General features: G+C 41.3%; 1 long non-coding RNA gene across 1 annotated transcript in view; it reads left to right on the top strand.

Moving 5' to 3' along the window:
- The first annotated feature begins 1,112 nt into the window (after positions 1–1,112).
- Positions 1,113–13,190, top strand: part of LOC129530129 (uncharacterized) — a 126,411-nt gene continuing 114,333 nt past the window's right edge. Inside the window, exon 1 of the long non-coding RNA XR_008675675.2 lies at positions 1,113–3,034. This is a non-coding gene — a long non-coding RNA (uncharacterized lncRNA). The remainder of the gene's footprint in view (positions 3,035–13,190) is intronic.

Below are 13,190 nucleotides of genomic sequence, written 5' to 3'. Positions count from 1 at the left end.
AGAAAAGGTCCACTGCAAATAAAAAATATATAAATCATATAGCTTAAGTTGATTTAAAACAAAGGCCTTAAACTAATTTTTAGGGTTTTTTTCTTGAAATGAGCTAATGGCTTGTTTGTGTAAAGCTTTTCCATTAAAACAAAAAAATTTAAAAAATCTTGTACATAACACAGTATTGTTGTAGAATTCATATGAAACATTTTATATGGTAAAGTCAATTAGCTCCCTAATTGTGGACAAATTAACAGTTGGTTCCTGTTCTTTTGCTATAACATACTTGTGCCACCCATGTAGCCCTGGCATCTGTGCAGACACGTCAGTTTCAGTTCCACTGTCACTTGGAAGATCAGGTTCAGCATCAGTTTTTGTCAGGTAGCTCTAATACCTGGAGTTTTCTTTCTTTTCTTTTTTACTTAGTCGAAGTTTAAGAGGAAAAGTACCAGTTTTCAGATTTGAACTATCATAGTTTGTATATTCAACAAACTATTTGAAGTATATTGTGTTTTGGTTTGCTCTTGTTTCAAAGTGTATCCAAGTAGGATTCCTGAAATATAGAAATGAAACTTGTAAATAAATGAATGGCTGTTAAGTATCCAAAATTAGGGAGATAAATGATTCACTAAACTTAGGAAGTGGACCTGGACACATCATAGTAAAGCTACATCATAATGATAAACAAAGATCATAATAGCATAAAATAGATACATTGCCTATAAACGAGTACAAAATAGACATCAGATATCTATATATCAACAAATGGAGGCCAAAAAGGAAAAAATAGCTGTCATGCTAGAGTTGCATTCCTAGCCAAACATCATTTAAGAAGTAAGCTGTGACAGACATGCAGGTAGATCGCCCCAAACCCCCTTCAAGGACAGATTTGCTGCTTCAGCTGCTGGGACAGCAGTTGGATGCCAGTCATCAGCCATCAATTCCTTCAGGTATGACCCGAGCTGCAGGAGCTGCCTTGCCCAAGGTCACGCACTTGCAGAGACTGACCACATCCAAGGACTGATCCAAGAGGAGGCACAAACATCTGGCTTGCTCTGCCCAAGGTGGAATGATTATGATGGGCCATTTTTACCTTCAGAGCTCCCCTTGGGATCCGAAGAGGCTTTGGTTGGGCCTGCAGTATGGATGCACTTCTCTCTGTACCCACTCCTGCTTCCCTCCCTTCCATTCCTCAGGGGTTAATTCTAAGTAAATGTCATGCACACTAAAATCCATCTCAGAGTCTGCTTCCTGTGGATCCCAATCTGAGAAGACATTTCTAACTAGTAAAGTAGCAGTATTTACACCAGTGAACTTCACCTTCAAAGAACGCAGGAAGAACATACTTTAGGCGGATGGAAAGTGATCACAAAAAGATAATCTGAGATGCAAGAAGGAATGGTAATGGGCTACATTAGCAAACAGGAGTAACAAAAAATCAGAGAATGTGCAGAACCGTTCTCATACTGACAAAACTTATTTTGGTGACTAAAGAAACTAGATAAGACTAAATAAAACTACTATGCATCACTCAGATGATGGGAGAATCCAATGACAGCAGCTCACGCCCCTGGAAACATATTTGAATGTCAAAGAGCCAATCCTTTAAGATGGATCACAAGTGGCTAACTGGACCTAAATTCAAATGGAGCCAAGCGGCCATTTGCTGACTAGAGGTCACACATGTACTCTGAGTTCCCAGAAAACTCACACCTCTGTTCAACTTTGGGGCTTCCAGAGCACACCAGAACCAGCCAATCAGAGCTAGGCTCTATCAACAAATCAGGGATCAGCATCATTGACCAATCAGAGCTCAGCTGTACAGGCCTATCAGAACTCAGTGATTTCAATCCTTCATTTGCATAAATGGGCTTTATTAGGGAGTTCAGAGGGAATGAACTTTAAACCCTACCACTCACTATTAAATCCTACCACTCCCTTCAATGTAATTGTTTTCACACCCAAGACAGCCTCTCCCAGGATTGCCAAGTATTCACTGGCACAAGTGCTCTGTCCTCCAAATTCCTTTTCAGAGAACTTTTGTTCACACTCCTGTCTCCACTGGCTCAGCCAATGACGGAATTACAGTCTCTGAGCCACAGTCGCTGGCCAAAAGTGTACAGAGGTGACCCAGGATGCCTCGGTTTGGATATGATTTGTTTGTCCCCACCCAAAAACATGTTGAAGTGTGATCCCCAATGCAGCTGATGTGGGCAGATCATGAGGGGCAGATCTCTCATGACTGGCTTGGTGCCATTCTTCCAGTAATGACTTAGCTCTCACTCTGGAGAAACTGGATTCATTCTCTCGGGAATGCGTTAGTTTCCTCCCCTCTAGAGAGGGTTGTTACAAAGCCAGGACATCTCTTGGGTTCTCTTTACACCTGTCCTCTTCCTGTTTTACCTTATCTGCTATATTATGAGGCAGCACGGAAGCCCTCACAGGAGCCAGGGCCATGTCCCTGTGCTTCCCAGCCTACAGAACCATCCGCTAAATAAACTGCTTTCCCTTATAGGTTACATAGCCTCGGCATTCTGTTATAGTGACACAAAATGGTTCAAGACACAGGATGAACCAAGAAGACCCTATCTGGGCTGTTCCTGCTGGGGCATAGAGGAGGAAATTGGTGTGTTTGTGTGCTATTTATTTGTTTGCTTGCGTGTTTTAATGATGGCGATTTGAGAATATTAATTCGGTGAATATATGGACATGACCCTTGCCTCCTCCATCCAATCAAGAGCAGGATTTGATTGCTACAATTTCAAGTAGGATTTGTGTACCCCAATTTGTAGAAAGGACTGTTTAGGAGTTTATGTGTGTGTGCTTACCTCACTGGTTTTCTTGCCATATTATACCTTTTTAGGTAAAAAAGACTTTTTTCCCCATTGTAATCTGGGACCATTTTACTAACTTCATTGTATTACCAGGAGGATTTGCTTTACCTGAACGGTCTGACAGGGAGCAACCTTGCCAAGACTGGCCATTTTGAATGACACGTCATTGGCGTGCTCAATTACTTCCATTACACTCAATACTCAAGTTCGTAAGTCCTGTCTTTGGTTCAATTGCTACAACTTATTCTGACATAGACATATTTGAGAAATGTTTTGCATGTAATATCATAAATCCTTTGAATGTTGAAATGTTTCCATTTTATCGATACATTTTTCCTCCCTAAGAAGGTTTCCTTGAGAATCAATTTTTTAAAGAATTTAGGAATTTTAGAAATACTGTAGCTGTTATGTCTATTTGTGGATTCTAACATTTAGAGCACTTTTAAAAAAAGCATCTAAGTATTGTTAAGAATGCAGTTTTAAATGAGAACACATGGACACAGGAAGAGGAACATCACACACCGGGGCCTCTTTTGGGGTGGGGGGAGGGGGGAGGGATAGCATTAGGACATATACCTAATGTTAAATGACAAGTTAATGGGTGCAGCACACCAACATGGCACATGTATACATATGTAACAAACCTGCACGTTGTGCACAAGTACCCTAAAACTTAAAGTATAATAAAATAAATAAATAAATAAATGCATACATACCTGAAAAAAAAAGAATGTAGTTTTAATCTTGGTAAATGTTGAGTATTTCTAATTTTTTTTAATCAAAGCTCTTTTCTTTTTGTGTTGTCTGCTTGGAGACTGTGGCTTTGTCATTGTTCCTTATCCCCATTCACTGAAGGGGTTGATCAGAACTGAGGACAGGAGCCAAACAGCCAGGTTCTTTTATGCCCAGGAGCCCTTGGCTGCCGTGTCAGGGAGATCCTGCTCAAGCCAGGGTGGCTTAGCCCAGGATAAGAGTAGATTCTGAGATGGGTGAGAAATGGTTCACATGGGGCCATAGTCATTCCTCTGGCATAATGGACTTGGGCTCTGGAGGTCAGGCTCTCTTCAAGGAGCACGAGATGAAATTGCCTCTTTGGGAGTTTTCAGTGACACGCTTCAAAGTGCTCATGTGTGACATGGATCAGCTGAGGTGGGGGGCGGATGAGCTTTCTGCCCTGTGGGGCATCTATCTGTGTAACTTTTTCTGAGGGAGGCAAAGAGACAGGATGTTTAGGTCGGCCAACGCCCACCGTGACTGGTTGATCAGATGCCAAGCAACAGGACCATCCAAATCACCTTGAACGCTGCGCTGTGTGTCACTTCATCCAATCAGACCTCAAGTTGGCCCACGATGTCAGCCATGTGGTGACTACAAAAGGCCCTCCCACTGGTGATCAGCAGCTTGTCTGTTCCTCCTATCCACTGGCAGCTGCCTCCAAGATGGCTGAGCCTTCCTCTGAGATGACCTCCGACAAAGGCCTGAGCACCAAGGAGCCCAAAGCGGCCAATGCCACGATGGCCCACAAGCAGAAGAAGCATGGGCACTCTCACCCCAGCCACTGCAGGGACAGCTTTGCCACCTATTTTCCCCGGGTGCTGAAGTGGGTTCACGCAGGCCTCAGCCTTTCCCACGAGGCAGTGGATGTCATAGATTCCTTCATTCACGACATGTTGGAGCACATCGCCACCAAGGCCGGCCACTTGGCCTACTATACCAAGTGTGCCACCATCACCTCCCTCGAGATGCAGACCACCATTCACCTGATGTTCCCGGGGCAGATGGGCAAGCACGCCATGTCCAGGGGCTCCAAGGCTCTGCTCCACTACACCAGGAGCAAGTGAGCTGCCTCAGGAGTGCCTGAGCACCGAAACCCAAAAGCTCTTTTCAGAGCCACCGCACTTGGCTTGAAAAACCTGTAGCCCACCAAGGGGGGGACCTGCTGGAGGGTGGGGGTGGGTGGCGCCCTTTTGATTTGGGGACTGTCGAGGAGGCAGGTGGCCTGTGGTGTCCTGATGATTTTTCATGCATTCTTTCCCCGAGAACTATACATTATCAACTCTGCTTCAGTCTATATATGTGGTGCAGTTTTTCCTTGGAAAATAATTCATTCCATTTAGTGATTTTCCATTTAATCTCTTTACTACATGCATGGTCATTTCTGTCAGTTATATTTCTAAATCACCCTTTATTAGGATCAGTCAGGTCACAATTGTTTTCATAATAAAGTCATTCACCTTAGTCTCTGTCAGTCCTCCACACTTATACAGTATCATTATCCAGAGGGATTTTTTTTGCATTGTATGCAAAATATAAAGTACAAAAGCACATATGAGAATCATGAAATTTGCAATCAAACTTGTCGACTTATCTTAGGGTAATAGTTTATATTTATCAGGAAGATGGAAACAGAAATAGGTAAATCAAGTTTTCAAAAAACAATTTCTGTTTCAAGCAACCATTTCTTTTTCATGCTTTTAGAGTCTCAAATTACTATTCCATTTCATTCACGTTTATCCAGTTCTTCTCGTTTCAAGCCTGTAATCTTTCAAGGTTTACAATAAAAATTTAAGGTGTGCAATTATGCATGGATGGTGGGACTGCCCAATGATAACAGCCCAAGTCCCAGTCTCTGCTAGCACAGCCAATGAGAGACCTGCAGCCTCTAAACCATAGCCATTGGCCCAAAATGTGGGACGGTTGCTGGAACTAAAGCATTAAGATCTTACTTGTGCAATTCAGCCTTGAGGTTGAATAGAAACAGATTCGATTCTTTGGCTATGGCTGTCAGATTGCTTGTTTTTAATCACGGTGATTTAAGGACATGAATCCAGAGCTGGGAGCAGAACATGCATTTAGCCTCTTGCATCAATTCAAAACAGGAGAAAGGGGAAGGGGTGGCCCCAAGATGGCCGAATAGGAACAGCTCCAGTGTACAGCTCCCAGCATGAGCGACACAGGAGACGAATGATTTCTGCATTTCCAACTGAGGTACTGGGTGCATCTCACTGGAGATTGTTGGACAGTGGGTGCAGGACAGTGGGTACAGTGCACCGAGCCTGAGCCAAAGCAGGGCAAGGCATCACCTCACCCAGGAAGCACAAGCAGTCAGGGAATTCCCTTTCCTAGCCAAGGAAAGGGATGAAGGATGACACCTGGAAAATCGGGTCACTCCCACCCTAATACTGTGCTTTTCCCATGGTCTTAGCAAATGGCACACCAGGAGATTATATCCTGTGCTTGGCTCTGAGGGTCCTATGCCCACAGAGCCTTGCTCATTGCTAGAACAGCAGTGTGAGATCCAACTGCAAGGCAGCAGCAAGGCTGGGGGAGGGGCGCCCGCCATTGCCGAGGCTAGAGTAGGTAAACAAAGCGGCCGGGAAGCTCAAACTGGGTGGAGCACACCGCAGCTCAAGGAGGCCTGCCTGCCTCTGTAGACTCCACCTCTGGGGGGGTGGGCAGGGCATAGCCAAACGAAAGGCAGCAGAAACCTCTGCAGACTTAAATGTCCCTGTCTGACAGCTTTGAAGAGAGTAGTTGTTCTCCCAGCATGCAGCTGGAGATCTGAGAACAGACAGACTGCCTCCTCGGGTAAGTCCCTGACCCCCGAGTGGCCTAACTGGGAGGCAGCCCCCAGTAGGGGCAGATTGACACCTCACATGGCCGAGTACTCCTCTGAGACAAAACTTCCAGAGGAATGATCAGACAGCAACATTTGCTGTTCACCAATATCCGCTGTTCTGCAGCCTCTGCTGCTAATACCCAGGCAAAGAGGGTCTGAAGTGGACCTCCAGCAGACTCCAACAGACCTGCAGCTGAGGGTCCCGACTGTTAGAAGGAAAACTAACAAACAGAAAGGACATCCACACCAAAACCCCATCTGTATGTCACCATCATCAAAGACCAAAGGTAGATAAAAACACAAAGATGGGGAAAAAACAGCAGAAAAACTGAAAATTCTAAAAATCTAAGCACCTCTCCTCCTCCAAAGGAACACAGCTCCTCACCAGCAACAGAACAAAGCTGGATGGAGAATGACTTTGACGAGTTGAGAGAAGAAGACTTCAGATGATCAAACTACTCTGAGCTAAAAGAGGAAGTTTGAACGCATGGCAAAGAAGTTAAAAACCGTGAAAAAAGATTAGATGAATGGCTAACTAGAATAACCAATGCAGAGAAGTCCTGAAAGGACCTGATGGAGCTGAAAACCATGGCACAAGAAATACGTGATGAATGCACAAGTCTCAGTAGCCGATTCAATCAACTGGAAGAAAGGGTATCAGTGATGGAAGATCAAATGAATGAAATGAAGCAAGAAGAGAAGTTTAGAGAAAAGAGAATAAAAAGAAATGAACAAAGCCTCCAAGAAATATGGGACTATGTGAAAAGACCAAATCTATGTCTGATTGGTGTACCTGAAAGTGATGGGGAGAATGGAACCAAGTTGGAAAACACTCTGCAGGATATTATCCAGGAGAACTTCCCCAATCTAGCAAGGCAGGCCAACATTCAAATTCAGGAAATACAGAGAACGCCACAAAGATACTCCTGGAGAAGAGCAACTCCAAGACACATAATTGTCAGATTCACCAAAGTTGAAATGAAGGAAAAAATGTTAAGGGCAGCCAGAGAGAAAGGACGGGTTACCACAAAGGGAAGCCGATCAGACTAACAGCGGATCTCTCAGCAGAAATTCTACAAGCCAGAAGAGAGTGGGGGCCAATATTCAACATTCTTAAAGAAAAGAATTTTCAACCCAGAATTTCATATCCAGCCAAACTAAGCTTCATAAGTGAAGGAGAAATAAAATCCTTTACAGACAAGCAAATGCTGAGAGATTTTGTCACCACCAGGCCTGCCTTAAAAGAGCTCCTGAAGGAAGCGCTAAACATGGAAAGGAACAACCGGTACCAGCCACTGCAAAAACATGCCAAATTGTAAAGACTATTGAGGCTAGGAAGAAACTGCATCAACTAACGAGCAAAATAACCAGCTAACATCATAATGACAGGATCAAATTCACACATAACAACATTAACCTTAAATGTAAATGGGCTAAATGCTCCAATTAAAAGACACAGATTGGAAATTGGATAAAGAGTCAAGACCCATCTGTGTGCTGTATTCAGGAAACTCATCTCACGTGCAGAGACACACATATGCTCAAAATAAAAGGATGGAGGAAGATCTACCAAGCAAATGGAAAAAAAAAGGCAGGGGTTGCAATCCTAGTCTCTGATAAAACAGACTTTAAACCAACAAAGATCAAAAGAGACAAAGAAGGCCATTACATAATGGTAAAGGGATCAATTCAACAAGAAGAGCTAACTATCCTAAATATATATGCACCCAATACAGGAGCACCCAGATTCATAAAGCAAGTCCTGAGTGAAGTACAAAGAGACTTAGACTCCCACAAACTAATAATGGGAGACTTTAACACCCCACTGTCAACGTTAGACAGATCAATGAGACAGAAAGTTAACAAGGATATCCAGGAATTGAACTCAGCTCTGCACCAAGCAGACCTAATAGACGTCTACAGAACTCTCCACCCCAAATCAACAGAATATATGTTCTTCTCAGCACCACACCACACCTATTCCAAAATTGACCACATAGTTGGAAGTAAAGCACTCCTCAGCAAATGGAAAAGAACAGAAATTATAACAATCTGTCTCTCAGACCACAGTGCAATGAAACTAGAACTCAGGATTAAGAAACTCACTCAAAACCGCTCAACTACATGGAAACTGAACAACCTGCTCCTCAATGACTACTGGATACATAACGAAATGAAGGCAGAAATAAAGAAGTTCTTTGAAACCAATGAGAACAAAGACACAACATACCAGAATCTCTGGGACACATTCAAAGCCGTGTGTAGAGGGAAATTTATAGCACTAAATGCCCACAAGAGAAAGCAGGAAAGGTCTAAAATTGACACCCTAACATCATAATTAAAAGAACTAGAGAAGCAAGAGCAAACACATTCAAAAGCTAGCAGAAGGCAAAAAATAACTAAGATCAGAGCAGAACTGAAAGAAATAGAGACACAAAAAAACCCTTCAAAAAATCAATGAATCCAGGAGCTGGTTTTTTGAAAAGATCAACAAAATTGACAGACCACTAGCAAGACTAATAAAGAAGAAAAGAAAGAAGCATCAAATAGACGCAATAAAAAATGATAAAGGGGATATCACCACCGATTCCACAAAAATACAAACTACCATCAGAGAATACTATAAACACCTCTATGCAAATAAACTAGAAAATCTGGAAGAAATGGATAAATTCCTCGATACATACACTCTCCCAAGACTAAACCAGGAAGAAGTTGAATCTCTGAATAGACCAATAACAGGCTCTGAAATTGAGGGAATAATTAATAGCTTACCAACCAAAAAAAGTCCAGGACCAGATGGATTCACAACCAAATTCTACCAGAGGTACAAGGAGGAACTGCTATCATTCCTTCTGAAACTATTCCAATCAATAGAAAAAGAGGGAATCCTCCCTAACTCATTTTATGAGGCCAGCATCATCCTGATACCAAAGCCGGGCAGACACACAACAAAAAAAAGAGAATTTTAGACCAATATCCTTGATGAACATTGATGCAAAAATCCTCAATAAAATACTGGCAAACCGAATCCAGCAGCACATCAAAAAGCTTATCCACCATGATCAAGTGGGCTTCATCCCTGGGATGCAAGGCTGGTTCAGCATATGCAAATCAATAAATGTAATCCAGCATATAAACAGAACTAAAGACAAAAACCGCATGATTATCTCAATAGATGCAGAAAAGGCCTTTGACAAAATTCAACAGCCCTTCATGCTAAAAACTCGCAAGAAATTAGGTATTCATGGGACGCATCTTAAGATAATAAGAGCTATTTATGACAAACCCACAGCCAATATCATACTGAATGGGCAAAATCTGGAAGCATTCCCTTTGAAAACTGGCACAAGACAGGGATGCCCTCTCTCACCACTCCTATTCAACATAGTGTTGGAAGTTCTGGCCAGGGCAATCAGGCAGGAGAAAGAAATAAAGGGTATTCAATTAGGAAAAGAGGAAGTCAAATTGTCCCTGTTTGCAGATGACATGATTGTATATCTAGAAAACCCCATCGTCTCAGCCCAAAATCTCCTTAAGCTGATAAGCAACTTCAGCAAAGTCTCAGGATACAAAATCAATGTGCAAAAATCCCAAGCATTCCTATGCACCAATAACAGACAAACAGAGAGCCAAATCATGAGGGAACTCCCATTCACAATTGCTTCAAAGAGAATAAAATAACTAGGAATCCAACTTACAAGGGATGTGAAGGACCTCTTCAAGGAGAACTACAAACCACTGCACAATGAAATAAAAGAGGATACAAAGAAATGGAAGAACATTCCATGCTCATGGATAGGAAGAATCAATATCGTGAAAATGGCCATACTGCCCAAGGTAATTTATAGATTCAATGCCATCCCCATCAAGCTACCAATGACCTTCTTCACAGAATTGGAAAAAACTACTTTAAAGTTCATATGGAACCAAAAAAGAGCCCGCATTGCCAAGTCAATCCTAAGCCAAAAGAACAAAGCTGGAGGCATCACGCTACCTGACTTCAAACTATACTACAAGGCTACAGTAACCAAAACAGCATGGTACTGGTACCAAAACAGATATATAGACCAATGGAACAAATCACAGCCCTCAGAAATGATGCCACATATCTAGAACCATCTGATCTTTGACAAACCTGACAAAAACAAGAAATGGGGAAAAGATTCCCTATTTAATAAATGGTGCTCGGAAAACTGGCTAGCCATATGAAGAAAGCTGAAACTGGATCCCTTCCTTACACCTTATACTAAAATTAATTCAAGATGGATTAAAGATTTAAATGTTAGACCTAAAACCATAAAAACCCTAGAAGAAAACCTACACAATACCGTTCAGGACATAGGTATGGGCAAGGACTTCATGTCTAAAACACCAAAGGCAATGGCAACAAAAGTCAAAATTGACAAATGGGATCTAATTAAACTAAAGAGCTTCTGCACAGGAAAAGAAACGACCATCGGAGTGAACAGGCAACCTACAGAATGGGAGAAAATTTTTGCAATCTACTCATCTGACAAAGGGCTAATATCCAGAATCTACAATTAACTCAAACAAATTTACAAGAAAAAAACAAATAACCCCATCAAAAAGTGGGCAAAGGACATGAACAGCCACTTCTCAAAAGAAGACATTTATGCAGCCAAAAGATGCATGAAAAAATGCTCATCATCCCTGGCCATCAGAGAAATGCAAATCAAGACCACAATGAGATACCATCTCACACCAGTTAGAATGGTGATCATTAACAAGTCAGGAAATAACAGGTGCTGGAGAGGATGTGGAGAAATAGGAACACTTTTACACTGTTGGTGGGACTGTAAACTAGTTCAACCATTGTGGAAGTCAGTGTGGCGATTCCTCAGGGATCTAGAACTAGAAATACCATTTGACCCAGCCATCCCATTACTGGGTATATCCCAATGGATTATAAATCATGCTGCTATAAAGACACATGCACACGTATGTTTATTGCGGCACTATTCACAATAGCAAAGACTTGGAACCAAGCCAAATGTCCAACAATGATAGACTGGATTAAGAAAATGTGGCACATATACACCATGGAATACTATGCAGTCATAAAAAATGATGAGTTCATGTCCTTTGTAGGGACACGGGTGAAGCTGGAAACCATCATTCTCAGCAAACTATCACAAGGACAAAAAACCAAACACCGCATATTCTCACTCATAGGTGGGAATTGAACAATGAGAACACATGGACACAGGAAGGGGAACATCACACACCGGGGTCTGTTGTGTGGTGGGGGAGGGGGGAGGGATAGCATTAGGACATATACCTAATGTTAAATGACAAGTTAATGGGTGCAGCACACCAACATGGCACATGTATATATATGTAACAAACCTGCACGTTGTGCACATGGACCCTAAAACTTAAAGTGTAATAAAAGTAAATAAACAAATAAAAACAACAACAAAAGCTGATTGACATATCCATCACCTATTGTTCACTTACCTATTGTTTTTCCTGATGAGACATTCAAAATATATGTTATTAGTTAGTTTGAAATCTATGATACATTATTATTGACTACAGCCACCCTAGTGTGCAATAAATATCAAAACAAAGAAAAAAAGAAAAAAAACAGGAGAAAGGTAGGCAATTAAAAAAAATTAGGATGACTGCTTTTTGCTCAAGCAACTTGAATGTTAATATTTATTTTAATGTTTTCTAATTTCTATTGTGTTTTCTTCATGGCCCTAGTACTTTTTGTTGATTTATTATTATATACATGTATTGCTTTATCTCAAAGCAGTTGGAGATTTTCCATTTTTAAATAATTGATTTGTAGTTTTTTACCTCTGTGGAAAGGAAATAAACTTTGTGAATCTATTCTTGAAATGTGTTGATTTGCTTCAAAGCCCAATATTTCATCAGTTTTCTTAAATGTTCCACTCACTGTTTAAAAATAAAATTAAATAACCCTTTTATAATAATGTAGGAATCTGTAAATGATATTTTGAAAAAAAAAGTTATCTGTAAAGCAATTTTTAAGAGAGCGACTTTGTTCCATTGTATAGTTGGCAAACCACAGAGACACAGCCTTTGATGTAAAATAAAGATGTGTTCCAAAGAAGAAAGGAAGAATTCAAGTTTTATAGCAAAATTTCCTTCCCAGGTTCCCTTTCAGGTAGGTTTGTGCAAAATGAAGGATTCTGACTCATTTAGTTTTGATGAATGATAGAACTGAGCCCTGATTAGTCGAGACAGTTGAGCCTTGGTTGGTTGAGGCCCGTGAGCTCTGATTGGTTGGTTCAAGTGAGCTCTGGAAGTTTCAGTTTGTTCTGTTATTAGTCTCTTACCTTTGTGTGTGTGAGTTCTGATTGGTTGGTTCGAGTAAGCTCTGGAAGTCTCACAGTTTAGTGTGTTATTAGTTTATTACCTTTGTGTTTGTGTGTGTGTGTGTGTGTGTGTGTGTGTGTGTGTGTGATGACAGCACATAAAATCTATTCTCTTAGCAAATTTTTAATATACAATACAATATTATTAACTACAGCTCTACTCTTGTAGAAATGTCTAAATTTATCCTGCAAAACTAAAAATTTGCATTCTTTAATCTACATCTCCCCATTTCCTGCCACCCCCCTCCACACCTGCTAACCACCCTTCTACTCTATTTCTGTGTGTTTGACTTTTTTTCTTAGATCTTACATATAAGTGAGATACAGCATTTTTCTTTCTGTGATTGGCTTATTTCACTTTATAAACCTGGAGGTTTA

The sequence above is a fragment of the Gorilla gorilla genome, chromosome X (genome assembly GCF_029281585.2).
Source record: "Gorilla gorilla gorilla isolate KB3781 chromosome X, NHGRI_mGorGor1-v2.1_pri, whole genome shotgun sequence".
NCBI lineage: Eukaryota > Metazoa > Chordata > Mammalia > Primates > Hominidae > Gorilla > Gorilla gorilla.
The sequence above is the reverse complement of the archived record's forward strand: the minus strand, read 5'-3'. Positions and strand labels throughout refer to the sequence as shown.